The following is a 21665-nucleotide window of genomic DNA, read 5'->3' as shown; positions in this document are numbered from 1 at the left end:
TCAGGTACCCCTATAATATTTTGTATGTGGAGTGAGAACTTTTAAAATCCACTGCCTTCGGAGCTTCTGAATATACAATACAGTGTTGTTAACTATAGTCACCATGCTGTACATTAGGTCCCCAGAATTTACTCATCCCATAACTCTCACTTTCTCCTCCTTCTCCTCCTCACCCTCTCCTTCTTTTTCTTTTTCCAGTCTTTGTCTGGTTTTGGTATCAGAATAACATTGGCCTCATAAAACAAGTTGGAAAATGTTCCCACTTCTGTTTTCTGGAAGAGATTGTATAAATTGGTGTTAATTCTTCTTTAAATGTTTGTTAGAATTCCCGTATGGACCTGGAGATTTCTTTTGCAGGAATTTTTAGATTATAGATTCAATTTATTTAATGGTAATAGGATTACTCAGACTATCTACTTCATCTTGGTTGAAATTTGGTAGTTAGGTAGGTTGAAATTGGTCTATTTCTTTTAAATTGTTGAATTCGTGAGCATAAATCTTTTACTAGCATTCCCCTCATCCTCTTAATGGATTTAGGAATGAAGTGATATCCTGTTTTGTTCCTGATATTGGTTTTACTTGTCTTCTCTCTTTTTATCTTCATCAGTTTTGCTTAAGTTTATAAACTTTATTAAATTTTTCAAAGAACTAGCTTCTTGTTTCAATAATTTTCTCTATTGTTTTCTTGTTTTCAGTTTCATCGATTTTTGCTCTTTTCTATTTCATTTATTCAGCCTGATTTCAGTTTATTGCGCTATCCTTTTTTTCTAATTTCTCAAGGTAGGTGCTTAGATGATTGATTTGAAGCTTTTTCTCTTTTCTAATATAAGCCTTTAGTGCTTTAAACGTCCCATTCAGCACTGCTTTAGTTGCATCCCACAAATTTTGATACATTGTATTTTCATTTTAATTTAGTTCCACTTTTAAAACAATGTCTCTTGAGACTCTTTGACCCATGAATTATTTAGATGTGTGTTTAGCTTCTAAATTTTGGAGGTTTTCATGTTGTCATTCCATTATTGGTTTTTTTAAACTTTGATCCCATTATGGTCAGAGATCCTACTTTGTACGTATGTTTTCAATTATTTTAAATTAGTTGAGGTTTGTTTTATGGTCCGGATATGGTTTATCTTGGTGAATATCCTATGAATTCTTGAAAAGATGTGTGTTCTGCTATTGCTGGGTGCGGGATTCCTAAGATGCCAGTGATATCCTGCTAGTTAGTAGTGTTGAGTTTTTCTCTATCTTTAGTGATTTTCTAATAGTTTTATCACTTGCTGAGAATGGATTGAAGTCTCCCCTTGGCATTGTGGATTTGTCTATTTCTTCCTGCAAAACTATCAGTTTTTGCATTGTATATTTTGAGGCTCTTTTTAGCATGTACACATTTAGGATCCTTGTGCTTTCCTAGTGGATAGATCTTTTTATTTTTATGTAATGTTGTTCTTTGTCTCTAGCAGGAAAAAGTATTATCCCTATTTACAGATGAGAAAACTGAGGTGCAGAAGAATTTAAAACTAGGTCTAAAAATGCAGGAAATAAAAAATCCCCACAAGGCAAACTCTATAGTAATAACAGTTGCAGGCAAGATCCACTGATGGTTGTGAAAATTAGTAGGTGAAAATTTGATAAGAAACAAAATCTTGAAGTATTTCCTCAGCATACCTATTAATTATAAAGGGAAAAGGTTGAAGTGGAGAAACCCTGCAGACACCACTATAACCAGGGGATCAAGGTTAAGATCTCTAGTAATAGCCATATTGACATTACATACCCTTGACATGATGAGCTAGGAAGGGCACACAGTATTGCTTCTTGCTTCAATCTAATTGTGACAAACCCAAAGTGAAAGACAGTCTACAGCATCCCACGCAGGTGCCTGGATTAGAAACCAGAGCTCCTACTCTTTCCACTTTAGTCAAGAGAGATGTGGAAACCAAGGATATGGGCGTGCCTCCTTTCTGAGGGTGGATGCGCTGCTGGCTGGATGGTTACCCACCTCACTGCTTGGGACTCAGTAGTTTAGTGTGTTCTGTGGCTAAAATCCACATCTCTTTGCTGGAGCACTTTCTTCAAAGCATGAACATGGTTCCGTGTGTGCCACCCAGAGATTAAAACACTCCCCCACCACCCCGTATAGCCCTCAACCAGCGACTGATGGGAGCAAATGCATAAACACTTTAGCTCCCTTTCCCTTCTGGGGTTGGGGGGAGGTAACACTGGGGCATGTTCTCCATTGGCTCCCAGAATTCCTCCATGGCATTGAACTCTAGTTGTCTGTACTGGTAACTTGTTGATAAGGTACCTTTACTGGCTGCCTTCCCCTCCCTATCTCACTTCCCCACTCCCCTACCAATGTTTCCTAGCATCACCTCTCAAACTACTTGCATCCGATTCTTGCTTCTGGAGGAACCTAAATGAAGGCATCTGCTGATGGATGCCATTATACCTCAGTCACATACAGACGGTAGCCAGCGAAGGCATCATGCAGGGACAGCACCGAGCAAGGCTACTGTGAACAGCTACTCAGGCAGTGCACTATACAACTACCCCGAGTTGTACAAATTGGTGCCTGTTTTAGTTTCCTATTGCTGTGTAACAAAGTAGTTTAAAATGATGCAAATTTGTTATCTTGCAGTGCGGGAGGTCGGAAGACCAAAATGGGTTTCGCTGAACTAAGATCAAGATTTGGGCAGCTCTGTGTTCCCTCTGGAGATTCCATCTAGGAACGGATCTGTTTCCTTGCCTTTTTCAACTTCTTGAGGCTTCCTGCATTCTTGACTTGTGGCCCCGTCCTCCGTCTTCAAAGTCGGCAGTGTAATAGCTTAAACTTTCTTTTTCTTTCTCTCCTCTGTTTCTTCTTTTTTTTTAAAAGATTTTATTTATTTATTTATTTGAGAGAGAGAATGAGAGAGAGAGAGAGCATGAGAGGGAGGAGGGTCAGAAGGAAAGGCGGACTCCCTGCCGAACAGGGAGCCCGATGTGGCACTCGATCCTGGGACTCCAGGATCATGACCTGAGCCGAAGGCAGTCGCTTAACCAACTGAGCCACCCAGGCGCCCCTCTTTTTTCTTTTTAAAAGATTATTTATTTTGAGGGAGAGAGAGCGAGCAAGCATGGGTGTGGGGGCAGAGAGGGAGAGGGAGGGTGAGAATCTCAAGCAGACTCTGTGCTGAGGGTGGAGCCTGATGCGGGCTGGATCTCATGACCCTGAGATCGTGACCTGTCGGATGCTCAACCGACTGAGCCACCCAGGCACCCCTCTCCTCTCTTTCTATAATCATATCTCTGACTCTCCTGTCTCCCTCTTTCCTTTATAAGGACCCTTGTGATTACACTGGACCAAGCTGGATAATCCAGGATAATCTCCCCATCTCAAGATCCTTAATTTAATCACACCACAAAGACTCTTAGGCCATAGAAGGTAACACATTCACAGGTTCTGAGGATTAGGACAAGAATATCTTTGAGGGCCATTATTCTGCTTACCATAGCATCCATGGTCAAGGGTCTAGAATAAAGGGGCTGTGAGTTGGCAATACCTCCCCAGAGGAAGTCAGCACTCTGAGGGAGGGGAAGGTGGCAAAGGAGGCTATTACATAAAATGAAGAGATACAAAGAAGATATTTCAGTGGCTTTATATACAGTATATACTTACAGCGTGTGTGCACATGGGGCCTGGAAGGAATAAGAGGAATGGTAAGGACGAGACAGGTAGGGTGGGTCTACTTCTGAGGAAGTGGCCTTGTCTTAGGCGGGGCTGCAGAGAGCCAGGGTGAGGGTGGAGCCCGTGGATTTTACAGAGAGAAGTTTTAAAGGCTGCCAAGAATGTGCACATGAGTGAAAAGAGAGGAAGGGAGTGTGGTCTGGAGCGCCAGGCTGAGCAGAGGGTGGGCGGAACCTTCTCATTGCAGAGAGCAAGGAAGCAGGGCTCTGGGACCAGGGAGGGGAAAAAGAAAGAGAAACTAGAGTTGTTATGGGAAATAAGACTGTGGTTTCGTATTTGGAGGTGCCTGTGTGTGACGAGTGTAAGTGTAGAATTTGGTGACTGGTTGGGGGAGAATGATAGATTTGCAACTTCTATAAAGCATTTTGTCCCCTATTAAAAGTCCTCTGTGCATATCAAATGAAATTCATCTGTGAATTCATGTAATAAACACTGAACCGCTGCCAGGCACCCGGCAATGGGGCATCCAGGGAATCAGGGTGAAAGAAAGAGAGAGACAAGGGTATGGAGGAGGGACTGGGGAGCAGGTGAGAGAGGCCAAATAGGGGATGAGGTGCGGTTTTCAGGATCCTTGTCACCTGTGGAGGGAGGCTTGTCCGGCTCCCACCCTCCATCCCTCCTGATGTGGGAAGCAGCTTTGAGGCATATGTCCCCCACTTTCTTCTTCCTTGGAGCCTTTCCCTTTTTTCTTCCTCCTCTTCTTCTCTTCTTGTCTTCCTTTGTCCTAGAGCTTGGGAGGGACAGTGGCCGTGGCTTCCTTCTCTTGCTTTCATTTTTAATTCCTACACTTTGGACCCAATTCAAAAAACAAAAAATGAATAGAGGCTTACTTTGGGCCTGGAATATACAAGATGGGAGACTCCCATGGCCAAGGGCAATGCTCCAGCGAGGAGGCATCTGGGAGTCATTAGCAGCAACATGCACGGCAGCTGGGCCAGGGGTGTACCAGCCAGCAAAGGGGATTTGTGTGAGGCACCAACAGCATCCAGAAAAATGAGGACGTGGAGTAGCAGATGATCTCACACCGTGCTCAAGGGAGTGCACATTGGTATAGCACTTTGGAGAGCCGTTTGGTAATGTAGAGAAGACTCACATGCCCTGTGACCCAGCAATTCCACTCTCAGCCATATACCCTAGAGAAATGTTTGCATATGTAGGAGAAAATGAATACAAGAATGTTTGTTGCTGCATAGTCTGAAATAGAAAAATTGGAAATAAATAAAATGTTCATCTCATATGAAATTGGATACATTCACACAATGGAATGCAGCAGGTAAAATGAACAAGAGTTACAAGTATCATCTGAGTGAACAAAGCATGCTACATAACGATTTGCATAACGTTGCAATTTATAGTTCAAAAACATGCAAAATAATATAGGGTAATATTTGTGTGTGTGTATCTGTGTAAATGTTCTCAGGAATCCTAATACTCAATGTGAGAGTCAATATAGAGTAGCAGGACTTTGCAGCCTGATCGCTTAGATTTGCATTCTAGTTCCATCTCTTACTAGTTATGTAACTCGGAAAGGTTAATTAATCTCTGCGGGCTTTACTTTCCTTATACGTAAGATGGGAAATGACAACTATGTTAGTCTGCAATTGCCACACTGATGTTGTATAACAAACAACCCCAAACAAAGCTCAGTGGCTTACGACCATAAGCATTTGTTTTTTATTCATGTCTATGAGTTGTCTGTGGTTCTTTTTTTTTTTTTTAAAGATTTTATTTATTTATTTGACAGAGAGAGACAGCTAGAAAGGGAACATAAGCAGGGGGAGTGGGAGAGGGAGAAGCAGGCTTCCCGCTGAGCAGGAAGCCCGATGCGGGGCTCGATCCTGGGACCCTGGGATCATGACCTGAGCTGAAGGCAGACGCTTAACGACTGAGCCACCCAGGCACCCTGAGTTTTCTGTGGTTCTGCTGGGCTTGTCTCCAGACTATGGGTTGGGTTAAGATCTGTTCCACGTGTCTATATCAGCAACTATCCAGGGTGTGTTCTCTTCACGGCAAAGGTCACAAGTGTAAGAGAGGGAAGCGGAAACACATGATGCCTTCCTAAATCTTTGGCTCAGAACAGCATGTTGCTTCCATCCACATTCCATTGGCCAAAGCAAGACACCAGGATGAAATTAGTGGAGTAGAGGAAGCATGCCCCACTCACAGAGAACCAGAGCAAGGACAGGGGGACAAGTAACTATGACCAAATAATAGCACAATAGTGCCTACTTCCTGGGGGTTGTTTGGAAAGTTAAACAAGTTAATGTATGTACAGGGCTTAGGGCAGGGCCTGGCGTATAGTAGGTGCTATATTCTTATTAATCAGGAGAATGATGAACTCTGGGAGAAAAGGGTCTTTAACTCTGTTGAATTCCACCCCCCCCTTTTTTTGAGATCATAAACAAAAAGAGAATGAGGAAAAATATTTGTTTTCAGGAGATGGCTTTTGAGCTGGGTGGGAATCGACTAGTCCCAGAGGGCAGACATTCCCACTGATGGGCATGTGACATCTGGGGAGGCGATGAAGTTGTAGTGAGAGGAAGGGGGTGGGGGGAGGAGAGCTGCCTGGGAACACTGGGGTCTGGACAAAAGGAGGAGGAAGGGGAGGATGGGAGACTTGGTTATAGACTCCGAGAAGCAGGGGCTGTGTGGTCTTGCTCATCTCAGAGTCCCGGCATCGTGCCTGGCACGTGCTAAACACTCCAAGGTGCATGGAGAGGGAAGGAAGAAGCCGTGAAGGAGACAGAGGTCAGAGAGAATCTGAGAAAAATGAGGAGCCCTGTCCCTGAACTCTGGAGGAGGAGATGATTGAGGGGGATGGGCGGCTCACATTGGCCACTGTCCGGCCCTGGACCTGGCCTTGCTGCCTGGGTCTGGTGTTCCTGGACAGAGAAGACAGAATTCTGTTTCATTTGGTAGGCTTTGTCTCAGCCCTAGCTTCTGAGCAGCAGGAGCTGAAAGGCCCCATTCACTTCTGTCTGTCTGTCCACCTCTTTATTCTGCCACCCCCTTCTCTCCCTTTTCCCTTCTGCTTCCCTCAACCACCCCCAGCATGTCTTCTCTTCAGCCTCCTGCCCCCTTGTGGGCCCCACGGCAAAGAGGTCCAGACTGGAAGGAGGCCTGGGGCAGTTGAGGCTCTCTGGGACTGGGAGCAGAGCGGAAGGTGGAATGGAGCCCCTTTTTGTTGTTCCTTTTAGCCTGAAAAACTCCACTAAGCCTTCATAAAGGGCAGGCAGCCAAAGGCCTCAGGAGAAGGTAGTCTCATTTCCTTATAAATGATGTGGTTATGAGGGCGGGAGTTTCACATGTGGCTTTTTGCATAATCAAGTTATCAGGTAGTTAGCCCATTAGAGGGCTCATAAAGTCTCCAGCCGCTCTGACTCATGGCACGAAACATCTATGAGATGAGCCAGCAGGGATGAAGCTCCGACGATGAGCCTGCCTAGATGGTGTCAGGTGGGGATACTCTCTGGGGCTCATGTCACAAAAACCCTAGGCTTCAGAATCAGTCTGAATTCAAGTTCTTAGCCTCACCTCTTGCCAGCTGTGTGACCTTGGGTGAGTAACTAACCCTCCCTGAGCCTTTATTTCCACATTAGGGCAATGGTGGTTTTGAGGTCGAAAATTGGCCTGGGCAAGTGCAGCTGGTTGCTCTGACAGCTCCCTAAGGAGGGCAGTACCCGGGTGTGGCCACCAATTTCTGGAATCTAATCCTCAGATTTCCCTCAGAAATTTAGAGGTTGGCACTTTGGCAACTAGACTCACTGTATCAGGGTCCTAGGGCCGCCATAACAAAGTGCCACAAATTGGGCAGCTTGAAACAACAGAAATTTATTGTCTCACAGTGCTGGAAGCTGGAAGTCCGAAATCAAGATGCCAGCAAGGTCATGCTCCAAGGCTCTAGGTGGTCCTCCTATTGGGGGGGGGGAGGGTCGCCATTGCTCCCTTGTCCAAGGTGCTAACTTTTCTGTGGAGGCCAGGGGCAGGGCACCATGATGCATTTGTCAGTCCTGATGATATATGGAAGGGTCGGGAGCCCTCACTGCAGGAAGAAAGGAAGGAACACTATAGAGCCTAAGTTAATTAAGGAGGATATTTGGACATCCTCACATTCCCTCTTGTCCCCTTGAGATGGCCTGAGTCCTCAGCATCCTGGTGAGAACACCAGCAGTGAGTGGGAGCAGTGTACTCTGGCAAATGCTGCCCCTTCTGGATCTCTTTCTCCCTCTTCTGGGGATTCACCCCTCTGCTCATGTCTCTACCACCTTAGGCTAGGGAAGGACAGGGTGCAGAGAATCTGGAGGCAGGGCTGGTGGGGACTGGTGGGAGGTGCCTCAGGACCAGAGTGCCTACCTGAAGGGGCTGCTTGGGGAGCTGGCTCAGTGGATGCCAGGCAAGTTGGGAGAGTGGGGCTCTGTCTTGATTCCCAAGAGTTAAGCCTCAGAACAAGTGGGGATTTGGAGTGGTCATAAGCTACCTACGAACATGGTTAGATGGTATATAGGGTCATGTCTTTGGGCAATGCTGTTGAGCCCTGAGCTGCCCACTTCCTATTCTCCTTTCTATGTGTAGTAGTCCAGGTTCTCCAGAGAAATAGACCAACTGAATATGCATAGAGAGAGGGAATGGAACAGGGGGAGTGGAAGGGGAAGGGATTGGTTCATGTGATTATGGAGGCTGATAAGGCCAAAATCTGAAGGGTGGGCCACTAGGCTGGAGACCCAGGGAAGAGATGATGTTACAGTGCCAGTCCAAAGGCCATCTGCTGGCAGAATTTCCTCTTGTTCAGGGAAGGTCAGACCTTTTCTCTATTCAGGCCTCCAACTGATTGGATGAGGCCCACCCACATTATGGAAGGCAATCTGCTTTACTCAAAGCCCACTGATTTGAATGTTCATATCATCTAAAAGCACCCTCACAGAAATATCCAGAATAATGTTTGGCCAAATATCTGGATGCCCCATGTTAAGCCAAGTTGACACATAAAATTAACCTCCTTACTAAAATAACTTCACCAAGCAATAGGAATGGTAGCTTTTAGTCACTGAGGACTTATCTTGTATCGGGGGCCTAGCGCTTACTTCCCAACACTTACTGTCAATTGAATCCTGCCCAGTGTTACAGCTAATGTTGATGACCCACTTGGATCTCCACCCCCCCCCCCCCCACCGCTCTGCCAATGACCCCTCCCGCAGCTGCTGCCAGGGGCGTGGCTAAAAGCTTACATCTAAGAATCTGAGACCCTCTCTGGAGGATGGCCTGTGGCTGATGGGATTGCTTTTTTCAAGAACTTTCTGGAAACTTACACCCTCCTCTCCCATTGCCACTGCCCCCATCCTCTAGGGATGGACAATGACTGATTGCCACAGGGGTATAAAAGCTGACCTGCTTACCTCAAGGGGAGACAGCGCTGGACCATTTACTCTCCAGAGCTCCCTATGGAATCAGGCAGAGGTTAGACACCAGTTGAGACCCCATTCTGGTTGAGTATCTTCTCCTTCTCCTACCTTGTCCTGCTTCCCGCCCTCCCTCCCTTTCTCTTGAGATCATTTCCTCGGTAAATCATGTGCCCAAGAATCCCCATCTCAGGTTCTGATTCTAGAGAGTGGGATCTAAGACACCTGTTAATGAGAAATTTACAGCCAGGTGTAGTTGACTTCAAAGTTGGTCCACTGAACCCCTGCATTGTCCATAGCTAGGGGTGGTAAGCTGGCAGGTGTGAATGCATCCTTGAGGGACCCTGGTCTCAGCTGAGAAGAGGAGAAGAGTCCTAGCCTTTAGGAAGGTCGTGGTAACTTTGTCACACTCCCTTCCTTGCTTTCTTGTCCCTTGCTGCTGTCTTATTCCACGAAGCACGGCACCAGCAACAAGCTGCCCAGTTAGGTACCTCCACAAGGGCAAGGAGGGGAAAGTTGAAGGCTAGGCTTGTGAGCGAAGAGACCATGGGTCCATGAGTCTCATGCCTAAGGCTTCTCAGAGCAGGGAGTCACAGCTTTCAAAAGCGGGAGACCAGATGTGCAGTAATAGGAATGTACTGGAAGTCCCGAGTTGCAACTTGGGAGAGGGTGTGAGCCAGACCCGGGTGGGCAGGCTGCCTGGTCAGCAGGCTCCGGGCCTAGGCTGTGGTCCGAGGCCCCGTTCACAGCCCCCTGCCTGTGGGAGTGCTGAGTCACCACCCTGGGAAGGTCTCGGCTGGATTTTTCCATAACTTAGAGGTTTGGAAGTGTTCCAGTCATGCCTGCTCTAGTTAGAATGTTGCCTTCAGATTTCCCAGGAGGCTTCCAGCCCTCTCTGAGAGTCAGCTGCTCAAGGATAGCATATAAGTGAGAACAAGCCGTCCCAGGTGGAGATGAGAGAGTCTGGACCCAAGAAGGTGGAGCCCAAGCCTGGCAGAGAAATTACTGAGGGTGGCTGTACAGTGGGGAAGGGCTCCTCACTGGCCCCCAAAGAGCCTTCTACTCCACCTGGCTGGAGAAGACAACAAAGGATGGGGCGCCCATTGTCTGAAGGCTTCTCTATCTCTCTCTCTTTTTTTTTTAGAGAGAGAGAGAGAGAGCATGCATGCTCACGGAGAGTGGGGGAGGGACAGACGGAGAGGGAGAGAAAGAATCCCAAGCAGACTCCTCACTGATCGCACAGCCCAATTCGGGGCTTGATCTCACCACCCTGAGATCATAACCTGAGGCGAAATCAAGAGTTGGACGCTTCACTGCTTAACTGACTGAGCCACCCAGACGCCCCTGGACGGAAGGGTTCTCTTAATGAAAAGAGACATTGTTGGTCTGTTCTCTTTGGTTAAAGACCTTTATTACTGTCTCCTCTATGAAAGAATATAGTGTGGGGGTTTTGGTGGTCAGGTAGATCTGAATTAAAAGCTCTGTTCTATCCTTATAAATTCTGTGATGCTGGGAGGGTCCCTTAATGTTGCAGAGCCTCAGTTTCCTCATCCAGTAAATGGGCGGCCATGGTCAGCAGACAGGCTTGCTGTCTGGGATGGGGCAAGTCAGAGGAAGGAAGTAGACCATCAAGAGGCAGAGATAGCCTCGGTGGACTAAGAATGCAAGGGAAAAATTTATCCAGCTTTACCGTGAAGGAGATAATTTGCTTCCAGAGCCAGGGTGGTAGACATAAGGCTACCGCTCACCCAATCCAGTGCTCAAGGCAGACATCACTAGGTATATCTGTGAACTGTAACCCTGGAGAGAGCCTCCAGGTAGCTTCTCTTGTTTGATCAGAGGTGGCACTTGAGATAGAACCTATGTGTCATCCTCGCCCTAGGGTAGATAGCTTGATAGCCGTCACGTAGGAGTGCCTATGTGAGTATGTAAGAAGGAATTTAAAGGAGAGAAAATTTGTCTTTAAGGTATCTTCTAGCTGGAATGCCTGGGGATGGAGGTGGTTCTGACTGAGTAACCCAAAGGGTCTATTATTTTCAGGCAGCTTGAATTATGGGGTAGAGGTCAGGCTTGGTGTGGACCTCTCAGATGATCACTAGCTTGGCAGGACTGGTCTCATCAAAGACGGACTTTTAGGCTGTGCCACCCTCAGCAGCAGACCCTGAGACAGGATCGTACAAATAGTACAAGAATGCCTGTAGCTTATTTGCAAAATGATCCCAGGACGACCCACGGGAGATCAGGAAGTGAGATGGTGGGGCGGGGGCGGGGGCGGGGGGTGGGTGAAGGAAGCCAGTGCAAGGTGGATTTTGAAGTAGGTTGTCATTGTAGGTGACTAGAGCTGAATCCTGCTGAGGGAAGGCTGGGAGACAGTGCAGAGCACACATCTGTGTTCTGGCATCTGAGGGGCGAGGGAGCTGGGGTATTTATATATGCCAACTCCCACCAGTCATTAGTTGAAGGCTACTGGGGTAGGATGTTAACTCCCTGGTTACAGTTGGACAGGATGGGGTCAAGCAATCAGAGAAAGCTCTCAGGCAAAGAAACAAAACAAAACAAAACAAAAAAACAACAACACAGGTATTGGCAGCCAGAAGTGGTAAGAGTGAAAAGCAGTTATCTGCTATTCATGTGGTCCTCAGATCCCGAGGAGCTTGAGTGAGGCTGTGCACTGAAAATCAGATCAGCCTAACCTTTTCCAGCATGTAGTTCTCTTTAAAATGCCAGCCTCACCCTGCCCCACTCTGCTCCACCCCTAGGGGCATAGAATGCATTGTCCTTGGACTGAATGACCAGAACCCTAATGATTAAAATAGTAAATATTTATTTTACATTTACCATGGACCAGGTGCTCTGGTAATTGCTTTATAAGAATGCTCTCATTTAATTTTCATGACAACCCTGTGAAACAGGTGCTATCACTTTTTTATTTTATTTTATTTTATGTTTTAGAGAGGGAGTGGGGAGGGGCAAAAGGAGAGGAAGAGAGAAAATCCCAAGCAGGCTCCACACCCAGTCAGTGCAGAGCCCAATGTGGAGCCCAGTGCGGGGCTCGATTTCACAACCCTGAGATCGTGACCTGAGCCAAAATCAAGAGTTGGACGCTTAACCGCCTGAGCCACCCAGCCGCCCCCAACAGAAGTTCAGAGAGGTTAAGTAGCTTGCCCAAGGTCACACAGACAGTGTTATAGACTGAATGGTTGTGTTCCTCCAAAATTCATATGTTGAAATGCTACCCCCCTATTCGTATCTCACCTAAGTGGCACTACCCCATGACAGCCCATGCTGTCCTCTCTGCCTGCCCAAACTCCGACCCACCCACCCAGGCTGCGCTCCCCCCCACCATTTCCCAAAGCCTCGTCCAATTCCTGAGCCTGCACTAGACTCGCATAGGCGGTGAGACTGGGGGCTTGGGCCAAAGTGAGCTAGATCTCGGGTGGGGAGCAGAGGGAGCCCAAACAATGTTCTTAGTAGTCTCTTCCAGAATCCAACACCCAAATAATGAGCTCAAGGGAGAAGATGCCAGACTTGATTCTCATTTTCGTGTACCCTATGCCCATAGCACCCTAGGCCCTTCTGTGTCTCCTATTTGGTGCCTATGACAAGGCCGATGCTGTGGGGCACTGGGGACACGTGCAAACTAACAAAGCCCTACCCTCGTGGAGCTGACATGCTGAAGACAGACGGACAGACAACAAACATGTCAATCAGTAAACAGACTGTGTCAGACGGTGGTAAGTGCTCTAGAGAAAAACAGAGCTGGTAAAGCTGATAAGGCTGAAGGAAAGTAAAGCAGGGTGTCATGTGGACACTAGAGGAAGAGCTTTGCACTCAGGGGAACAGCCAGGGCAAAAGTCCAGAGGCAGGAGCATCCTTAGCGTATTAAAGGACCATGCACGTTGTGACTGAAGAGGAGAAAGGGAAGGGGGAGTGAGAGGAGAGAAGTAGCAGAGGGAGATCACGTAGGGCTTTGCAGACATTATAAGGACTGTGGCTTTTGTTTAGAGTGGGGTGGGGGCCATGGGAGGGTTTCAAGCAAAGGCAGAACATGGTCTTGCTTAGCCTCTGCAGGGTTACTCTGCGGTGAGAATCACCCAGGGGTGGGGGGTCCGGGTGCGAGAGAGAAACAAGGAGGAAGCAGAGGAGAGGGTTTCTGCAGAGAGCCAGGTGACAGGTGATGGTGGTCCAGACTGGCTGGTAACCTTGGAGGAGATAAGTAGTCAGGTGTTTTGAAGGCACATATGATGGGATTGCTGATGGCTTGGTTGAAGGATGTATGATTCTCTTTTTTCTTTTAAGGTTTATTTATTTACTTATATGGGAGAGAGAGAGAGCAAACTCAAGTGAGCGGGAGGAGGGGCAGAGGGAAAGAGAGGGGGAATTCTCAAGCAGACTCCCCACTGAGCAGGGAGCTTGACTCGGGGCTCCATGCCAGGACCCTGAGATCATGACCTGAGCCAAAATCAAGAGTCAGATGCTTAACCGACTGAGCCACCTAGGCTCCCCTGTATGATTCTTTTTATATGAAGTTCAAGAACAGGTTAAACTAAGCTAAAATCACAACAATCATTTCCCCTGGAGAGGATGTTGGGATTGGCCAGGAGAGGCACAGGACCTTTCTGGGGTGATGGAAATGTTCTATATTTTGATCTGGGTGGTAGTTTCACAATATATAAACAGGTTTTTAAAATTTATTAAGTGGAATCCTTAAGGTGTATGCATTTTCCTGTGTGTAAATTAAACTTCAATTTAAAAAAAATGGCACAATGAAAAGCAAATGACCTTTGAAGTAGGGGTCTATTTGGAATACCCAGCTTCTTATAAAGGATCCTAAAAGGATGGAGTGGTGTGGGGGTACTTATCACCTTCTTTCGTTTGCACAATATCGAATCCCTCCCCCTTACACTTGGGGCACCCAACACTGTGGACTTGATTTCTCCAGCAAAGAAGAGTGCAGGTCCAGAACCACGCTCAGCCTCTCTGGAAGGCTTCCCAGAGCGCTGAGTCTGAGATGAGGCCACAGAAAGCAGAGAGTGCCTAGAACACGGCCACGGTCAGAGGTGCCAGGAGCAGCAGGCCCGGCCGCATTCCTCCAGTGGTCAGTCCTTCTGATCAATCCCATAAGTCACCCTGTAATCTTCTAATAAATCCCTCTTCTGCTTAGGCCACTCAAAGCCATTTTTGTGGTTTGAGACCAAGCGCCCCGCCTGGTAAATGCTGTGTGGAAAGAGCCCAGGGCTGAGTCAGAGAGACCTGGACGGTGTCCTAAGTCGCTCTGGTTCATCAAGTCCTGCCACACTGGTGGTCAGACAGCCAGAGGGAGCTTATCCCATGACCAGCCCAATGCATGAGGGAAAGCCAGAGGGCAGGGAGAGCCCCCTGCAAGGGTGGGGAGGGCTGCTGAGGGCAGCTGCAGGGCAAGTCGGCCCAGCCAGGGAGTCCAGGTTCAGCTCTGTAGGTACAGACGTAGGTCCTGGGCTTAGGGGCCTGACCCAACCCACCCTTACTATCTAGACTGAACACTAGGCTGGAGCAGCTTTCAAGGAAGGAGGGCGGAATGTCTGCCTGCGGAATGTCTCCTGGGGCGAAACAGAGCCTGGGCCTCAGCGAGAGAAGGAGACCGAACCCAAGATGTGAAATGTGCCTTGGAGCTGACAGGAGCACGTGTGTGTGCGCGCGCACACCAGCCTCCTCACACACCAGCCTCCTCACAGAGGAGTCTCCCTGCTTAGTTCCTCAAAGTGGAGCGCAGGAGAAATGCAGGCCCACTGCTCTGCTTACAGCCACGGCTGACATTGCTAATTCAGCACCAAATTCAGCATAACCATTCGCGGAGCTGGGATGTCGGCAGGTGGTCGCTGGAGAAAGACCTGTGTGGCTTGGAGCCCGCACGGGAAGGCGCTGGAGGCCTGGGAGATGGCAGTGTGCACGTGCATTCGAGCCCCGTGGTCCCTGCTACCTCCAGGCCGGGAGACCTTGTCAAGTCCTCTGACATTTCTGGGGCTTGGTGCCCCAAACTGAGGCCCAGTATGTGGAAGCATTTTGTAAACTCTTCTGGGCTGTTCACTTCTGAGTGGTTTTATGGCTTGGTTTTGTTTTTTCATTTGAGGGACATTAGCCACTTGGGGATGGTGGCCATGAGGGACCTAGGGAGGACCTAGGAAGGGACATGAAGGGAGAAGATGAGGACTTGGGGTTCTGTTTGAAGGGAAGGGCTGCCTAGGATGTAGGAGGAGTAGAAGGATCCAGAAAGAGAGAGGGCTTGGCCTTCTAGAGCCCCCCCAGCTTGGGGAGGGGAAGGCTTGGGACAGCCATGGTGCAGGGCATTCATTCACTCACGGCAGCTCCGCGTTCCCTCAGATGTTGGGCTCAGAGAGTTGGAGTCAGCGGGGGCGAGTGGGGTGGGAGAGGTTAGTCTCCCTGCCTAGCCTTCCAATGGCTGACTCCTGGGTGGTCTGGACCTACGTCAACACAGCTCCCCACTCTCTCTTCGTCCTCCTCCCTGCTGCTCTGAAAAGTCCAGTGGCGTCACTGCTTCCAGATGTGGCCTCCAGATGTGGCTTGGAGCGGGTCAGGCGGATCCGGGATGCAGAGGCAGCCACCGCGCTCCTGCCTTTTCCTCCTCCCTCCTTCTCCACTGGGGCCTGCCCAGTGTGCTCCCTCCCCTGCCTTCCTTTTACCACTGGGTCAGGGTACCAGGGACCTAGAGGCACGGGTGGATGGATAAATAAATACCAGTTGTGAATAAACCTGAGCCAGACAGATGCATCTTTATTCATGTTGGAAAGAGCTTATAACTGGGGGGAGTGCAGAACTCTCAGATATTTCTGTTCTGAGCAGTCTCAGTGGCTCCAGGAGGAGGAAGTGAGCTGTCTCCTTGGCTGGGGACCTGCCAGGGCACTGGGCTCCGGGCCAGCCAAGGCCTGAGAGAAGCTGCTGAAAACCTCCCCAGTAATGGGAACAGCCTGGCCCCTTGTGTCTCACTGGGATGGAGCCCCAGTTAGGGGGGAAAGGCAGCTGTTTTATTAATGGCAGGCCATGTAAACCAGGTGGTGCTGCTGGGAGCGAGTTCTCTGGTTGCCTGGACCAACGTGTATCCAAGTGTGCCGTGCGTGAATTTCCCAGGGCTCGCGTTCAAATGCAGATTCTGACTCAGTCCATCTGGGATGGGGCCTGGGATCTCTTATTTCTAACTCGCTCTCAGGTGATTCTGATGCTTGCTGGTCTGTGGGCCACATTTTGAGTAGCAAGGCACTGGACCGGACATCTAAAACATGTCAATACTTTTTGACACTTCTCTATTTTTTCCTGCAGGCTTCTTTCCTCGATTTTTCTTTCTTTCTTTCTTTCTTTCTTTCTTTCTTTCTTTCTTTCTTTCTTTCTTTCTTTCTTTCTCTTTCTTTCTTTCTTTCTTTCCTCTTTCTATTTTCTTTTCTTTCTTTTAATTAAAAAATATCAAAGAGTGAAAAATCTCCTATCCCTGCCCCCCCGCACTGCCATGATCCCTTCCCATGGCCAACCAGTGCTGTTGGCTTTCGTGTATATCCCTTCCAAGATATTTTATGAATATACAAATAACTCTGTATATTCTCCTCTCCCTCCCTGCCCTGTCCTGGGTATTACCTGATATGGTACTGTTTTGTATTTTGCTTTTTTTCACTTAACAACATGCCTTAGACGTGACTCCAGTTCTTTCTTTCTCTTCTGAAGTTGTGCACTTTCATTAGATACCATAACTACTGAGCACATCTCTTGTCGATGGACACTCAGTTGTGTCCAGTCTTTTGCCCTTTCGGACAGCAGTGCAATGGACACCTTGGAATCCTGTCACTTCCTGCAGGTGCTAGTCTATCAGGAAGACAGAGGCCTGCAAGTGGAAACGCAGGGTCAGAGTCTACATGTTTTTGTAATTTTGATGAATATTGTCAAATTGACCTCCCCACAGAGGCTGTGCTAACAAGGGGTGAGAGGGCCTGTTGCCCTTCGTCTCCCAATGCCAGGTGTGAATAAATTCCTCACCTTTGCCAAGTGGAGATGGAAAACATGGTAACTGTTCTTTTTGAAACTCTCTCCTTCTGGGGTCACCTGGCTGGTTCTGTCAGTGGAGCATTCGACTCTTGATCTCAGGGTCGTGAGTTTGAGCCCCATGTTGGGTGTAGAGATTACTTAAAAAAATAAAATCTTTAAAAAAAAAAAAAGAAAGGAACTCTCTCCTCCTTTAGCCTCCATGGCTCTCTTCAACTATTTATTTATCAGTGAGTCACTGCATCGATCGTTTCTGGGCAAGCCACCTAATCAGGTGCTAGGGACCCACAGAAAACTCCAGACTAATCTCTGTTCTCCTCTGGTAGAGGAAGACGAACCAGTAGATGGTCAATAATTCCTGATGAGCACGAAGAGTGCTGGGAGAAGGGGGTGAATTCTCCAGACAGCATTTCTCAAACTTCAATAGTGTTTGTTGCATCAACCTGAGGATCTTATTTAAAGGCAAATTCTCATTCAGTGGGTCTAGGGTGGAGGCCAGGATTCTGGAGTTCTAACAAGCTCCTAGGCGAAGCTGGGCTGTTGGGCCCCAGGTGACGTTTTAAGTAGCAAGGACCGACCTGAAACAAGGTTGGCAAATTTTTCTGTAAAGGACGAGATAGTAAATCTTTTCAGCCTTGTGGGCCACATGGTGTCTGTTGCAGTTCTTCAACTTTGCCTTTGAAAACAGCCTTGGACAACACGTAAATGAGTGGGTGTAGCTGTGTCCCAGTAAAAATTTATTTACAAAATAGGCAGTGGGCCGGGTTTGGGCAGCAGGCCAGGGTTTGCTGCCCCTTGCCCTAGAACATCAGAGGCATCTAAGGCCTGCTTGTTGCAGTGATGAGTAAAGGGTGCTATTTGAGCAGTAGCCGGGGACTATGCTTGTCTAGGGGTCAGCGGTGCCTGGAGGAATGGCATCTTAGTCAGAGTCCTACCAGGAAAACAGAAACCAGGGTTTAATAGAGGTAATTAAATGCAGGGAATTGGTTACATAGGTAATGGAAGAGCTGAGAAGTCATCCAGGGGCAGCCCAGAGATTAGCAACAGCAGGAAGCTGCTACCACCCTGGGGAAGAGGAGGAAGAAGGAGGTGGTGTTCCTGGGACTCAAATTACCCAGTGGCAGTGGGAACCGTGGTGGGTATCCCCACTGGGAGCAGGAACCATAGACGAGGTCCCGCTGTGGTTGGAGACCCTGGAATATCCCGGCTTCTTCCTTTTTCTTGCCCTCCCGTCTCCCACCCACTGGCCAAACCAGCTGTGATGCGCCCTCTACAGGAACCTGTATAGGCCAGGCCCATCCTGCAGAGCTGAGCAGGGGAAGCTGAGGCCAACAGGTCGATGCCTGGTCATAGGGACACTTAGAATGAGACCTGACGTGTAGGTAGTTGACCCTGCACAGGAGGGAGGAAGGATGGATATTTCAGGCACAGAGAGCAGGCCTAGGGTGTGTAGGGGTGAGTGTGTGGGAGGAGGTCAGCAGGGAGGCCACTCCCTTAAGCCGGCTGAGATTTTATGATTTAGAACAGGGTTTGGCAAACATCTTTGTCACATAGTTTTCTTTGTTTTGTTTCAAAACAAAATGTAAAAACGTAAAAACCATTCTTAGCTCACAGGCCACAGACAGCGTTTGGCCCATGGTGGTTCGCTGGCCTGTTTTAGAAAGATCTACTTTAGAAGGATGGATGGGGGTGGATAGGAAGCTGAGAGCAGACTGAGAGGTGGGAAAGGGGGTGGCTGAAGATGCCAGGCAGGAAATGGTAGCCGCCCACCTGGGGGCCATCATGGTGGAGAGAAGGGATGAGGTAGAGATTGGGAAAGGACAGGACGTAGAATGAAGTTCTGGGCCAGGCCTGGAGGGGTTTGCAAACTGACACATTGCTTAGCTTGGAACTCCTGGCTCCCTTGCTTCAGGGAGCTAGAAGGACACCTGTCATCCCAGCAGTGCACTTCCCTACCCCACCCCCCAGCTCCTCCCCGGTCCTCTGTTTAAGAGGAGTGAGTCGTGCTGCCTCTGAGTAAGCTGGGAGTCAGGGCTACCCAGCTGATGGTGACTCACTGACTGCTCTTTCTAGAGCATTGGTACTGAGCATCTGCTGTCTGCAGTTTCAGGACTTGGTGGCCATTCCAGGATGACCATGGGTGAGACATCTCTGCAGCCTTTGGGTCCAGAGTAGAGCTGGGAAAGCCCTTGCCCAGTTGTGGGTCCAGACACCTGCTGGTAGTCCCTGCCTTGATCTTGGTCACAGGCTAATTGTGGCACAGACAGGGCTGGAAGGATGTCTTAGTTTGGGGTCCCCAGAAGGGAGAGACAAAGATTCGAGTGCAGGTAGTTCAATGCCCCGTGGGGGAGTGGGGAGGTGAGATGGGGTGGCGTGGGGTGGGAAGCAATCCATACAGGGCATATGATGGAGGCAGTTCCACTGTGGGCAGCTGGCACTTAGTCCTGTTGGAGAACTCTGGACTCAGAGTAGAACACGTGCCCCACAGTTATCCTGTCTGAGGGGTGAGGCAGCTGGCGGTATTTATCCATCAATTCCTGTGAGTGACAGATGGAGGGCTCTCCAAGGCATGCAAATTTCCTGGCACTTGGAGTCTGCTCCCTGGCTTTCTGCAGCTCAGGAAAGAAAGTTCTCAGGTGTAGACATGCAGTACAAAGACCTGGAGCTTTCTGATGTGGTAAGGCCCCAAGGAGATGAGCAGGGTGCCTATAGAAATACACTACAGATAATTATCCTCTGTTTTTGATGGTTGGGGGAACTGAGAAGCAAAGTGACAGCCCAAATCACACAGCAGCCTTGTGACAGTTGGGGGGCCAGAGCTCAGAGCATGTGGGTCCAGCACCTGCCATCATGGGTCTCCTGGGCATGAAAGGCCCTGCCCTTAGTGTCTTATAGGCTAACTCCAGTTGCCCCACCTGCCTGCCTGCTATATTCTCTCCCCTGAATATTCCCCACTTCCTTAGTCTACCCAGAGCCCAGAGCCATATCTGGGGAAAAAGAGGGAGTTGTAGGACATGTACATGTGGCAAGACCTTGGCTTCCTTACCAAGTGCCTATATGGGGCTTCCAGAGCTGGGAAGAAGGTAAGCAGAAGACAGAATGGGGCCAGGAGTTGGGAGGTGGCCAACTGGTCAAGCTGTGGGGGCAGGGTGTGCTGAGCAGAGGCAGAGACAGAATGGGATGGAATCAGTGTGGAGGGCTCTCAAGGGGGCTATGAAGTAGGCTGGGCAGGTCTGAGCCCCCTACCCCTTGTCCTGGTTATTTGGGACCTGGGACCCTTTGCATAGCAGGGAGTAGACGTCCCAGGCCTCAGCACTGAAGTCTGTGTGTGTTCAGAATTGAGCATGAGCCAACCACTTGGTCATCTGTTCATTTGAGGATCACGTATGGAGGCTCAGTATATCCTAGTCATTGTGCCAACCACTTGGGGGAAACGTGGAGAAATCAGGCTACTGGCTATTCTCAGAACATGTTGTATCCTGTAGGGGGAGTAGATCAGCTTTCTTTCACCTGAATTCTCCATTCTACACTGAGTCCTGAGTTGGATGGTGAAAGACAGCACAGCCCTCAGGGATCCCTTAGCCTGAGGGGGGAGAGAAACTTTCAAATCCAGATGTGGAGTCACTCCTTGCTCAGGGAGGCTTAGAAATAGTTTTTTTCCTGAAGTCTTTGATACCCAACAAGGGGTAGGGATTACTGGAAGCTCCACCTGAGTGGCCCAGCAGAACCCCCAAGAAATCCCATGCTATTCCTAAACCTAGCCTGTGACCAGTGATTGTCAAGATGGCTGTACCCTTTCCCTCCTTATGCCCTCACCCTTTGCAATGTGGCCTTGCAGCTTCTCCCATCAGGAATCTCTTCTTCATCCCTTGAATTTGGGCTGGAGTATTAGGGTTCTCTAGAGAAACAGAACCAACAGCATCTATCGATCAATTGATCTATTGATCTATCGATTAGTTGATCTAGATCTAGATAGAATCATCTAAAATTAGATAATTAATCTAAAGTTAGCCATCAGGGTTGGCCTGTCCCTTGCTTTGGGCCCTAGAATGTGGTGAAAGTGATGGTATGTGAGTCCTGAGCCTAGGCCTTAAGAGGCCTTGCTCAATTCCACTCACTTTCTTGGAATTCTGCCCAGTCACCATGTGAACAATTGGGCTGACCACTGGAGGATGAGAGACCATGTGGAACAGAGATGATTATGTCAACTGATGCCAGGTCCCACTCAACCTGGCAGCTGACTGCATATATTCAAGGGAGCCCAGCCAAGATAAAGTTGCCCAGCAGAGCCCAGACCAAACTGCTGACCCACAGAACTGTGAGATACATAAAGAGTTGTTGTTTTGCCACTTCGTTTTTGGAGTGGTTGTTACACAGCAAAAAACTAACCAATACACAGTCCAACATCTGCGGTACCCTATCAGCCTGCCATCTTGACTGATGGAGAAGACACAGGCAAACAGAGGGCCTGTTTCAGGTTATAATAAGGCACTGTGGGTGTCTCTATCCATTGGGGG

The 21665-nt window shown here is 48.6% G+C and overlaps 1 long non-coding RNA gene across 1 annotated transcript in view; it reads left to right on the top strand.

Moving 5' to 3' along the window:
• Window positions 1-7103: 7103 nt before the first annotated feature.
• LOC144379261 (uncharacterized) overlaps window positions 7104-21665 on the top strand; it is a 29906-nt gene continuing 15344 nt past the window's right edge. The window contains exon 1 of the long non-coding RNA XR_013441964.1: window positions 7104-7285. This is a non-coding gene — a long non-coding RNA (uncharacterized LOC144379261). The remainder of the gene's footprint in view (window positions 7286-21665) is intronic.

The sequence above is a fragment of the Halichoerus grypus genome, chromosome 10 (assembly GCF_964656455.1).
Source record: "Halichoerus grypus chromosome 10, mHalGry1.hap1.1, whole genome shotgun sequence".
NCBI classification, from domain to species: Eukaryota; Metazoa; Chordata; class Mammalia; order Carnivora; family Phocidae; genus Halichoerus; species Halichoerus grypus.
This window is presented reverse-complemented; position numbering and strand designations above follow the sequence as displayed.